At 45.4% G+C, this 1,778-nt stretch overlaps 1 non-coding gene across 1 annotated transcript; it reads left to right on the top strand.

Moving 5' to 3' along the window:
- Positions 1-270: 270 nt before the first annotated feature.
- trnay-gua (transfer RNA tyrosine (anticodon GUA)) lies at positions 271-356 on the top strand. The gene is given in 2 exon segments: positions 271-307; positions 321-356. It is a non-coding gene; the product is annotated as a tRNA-Tyr (tRNA).
- Positions 357-1,778: the final 1,422 nt, after the last annotated feature.

Here is a 1,778-nt window from a genome sequence, read left to right as displayed (position 1 = left end):
TTGCCCTGGTTACAGGGTGAAAAGAGAAAGCGGAGTCACCTTTGATTTGAACGGGCAAGGACGATCAAAGAGCTGTGTTGGAATCGTAGTGTCCCCGGAATTGTCAGAAGTGCGGTGATAGGCGTCATCCCGTGGCCTGTGGCCCCCAGTGCTGGAAGGACGAGATAGTTGCCATAGGCAGGCTTCTGCCATCGATCGACAGATGCCAGGCTGAAATCTGCATAATGATTGACGGTAGGAGCCAACGTGGAGAAATTTGGTGTCGCTTTTCCTTCGATAGCTCAGTTGGTAGAGCGGAGGACTGTAGAGGAAATGGAGTAATCCTTAGGTCGCTGGTTCGATTCCGGCTCGAAGGATCAGGACTTCTTTTCCTGCGCCCGTCATCAATTCCAGACCACAGCCTCGCCATAATTGAAATTCCCCCGCGAACATGGCATTTGTGGACAAGCAGCTGGAATTTCTTTTATACCATGTTAACATCATTTTGAAATTGTGCTAAAATCTTTCGAAATCTTTGGTAATATAATGATGAATTTAACTGTATTAATGAGTATAATCCATAAATGGCTAAACAGTAAACTAACCACATTTACATTGAAACATTTTAGCTTCAGCGTACGTGCATTGTCATTGTTTCAAGTTACAACACTGTCACAAATGGTCACAATGAAGGCAGAATGGAAGTCGGTCGCTCTCTGTTCAGAAACCACCATCGCCGTCCCGTCAGAACATTTCACTGTTGCATCCTCCCTGTCAACTGTGACTGTCTGACAGTGTTTACGTGTGTTGTGTGTTATGTTTTGTCATCGTTTGACTTGCATATTACAGATTTAAAAAAACATTACAAGTGCCGAGCACTTTTAAGACCGGGTAACAATGTTCTGCTCAGAGCAACGGTTTGTCCCCGAAGCAGTAAAATAAAACAGAGGGAAGGTGGCTGCGGTGCGAGATCTTGTTTTCAGAATCTGACCCTGCAATCGGATAGTAACTCAGACTTTCGGAAAGAAGCGTAGATGCGCACTTCAATTACACTCCCCCTCTCCTCGGAGATACCGCGCTTGGAGTTCTGTGAACAGTCTTGGTCGCCCTGTTATAGGAAAGGCAGAAGTCCGCTGAAAAGAGTGCAGACAGTATTCACAGAGATGCTGCAGGGACTCTCGGGGTTGAGTTACAGGGAGAGGTTCGCCCGAGGGGCATTTTATTGAGGGCAGAAATGTAGCTGGATTACGAGCGTCGTTTCCTCACATAGAACCTGCTCTGTGTATTGAACAGCCTGAGAAAGGAAATGGGAGCAACAGAGTCGTTTACAATATTTAAAGTACACATGGACAGTTTGACGAATCTGATCCAATCACGGACAACGGTATCAGATGGACACGTCGGTCAGCATTGAGATATTGGGCCGAAGGACCCGTTACTGTGATCTATCATTCTTGGACTCTACTCATCACTGCTGCATCGGTGAACGTGAAGAGATTAATGTGAGCATGCGCTCCTGTAAAACGTTTTAAGCTGCGGTCACGTGTTGAAACAAACAAAGTATCTTTTTACTTCCACTGATAATGTCCAGTAGAGATTTAATTCCAAGAGAACAATTGACGGCTGTGTTTCTGCAGAAAAATACGTTTGAATTTCTTTATTCTTATTTTTGGTCATTTTTGCTTCACTGTAGTTAACCTTGTGGCGATCATCATTCTGAGCCGGGGAAACTGCGGTCTCTCCAAATGCGTCACGCGGTAACTGGTAACGATGGCTGCGGCGGATCTAATGGTGGTGAT

This window comes from Hemitrygon akajei, unplaced genomic scaffold (assembly GCF_048418815.1).
Source record: "Hemitrygon akajei unplaced genomic scaffold, sHemAka1.3 Scf000082, whole genome shotgun sequence".
Classification (NCBI taxonomy): Eukaryota; Metazoa; Chordata; class Chondrichthyes; order Myliobatiformes; family Dasyatidae; genus Hemitrygon; species Hemitrygon akajei.
This window is presented reverse-complemented; position numbering and strand designations above follow the sequence as displayed.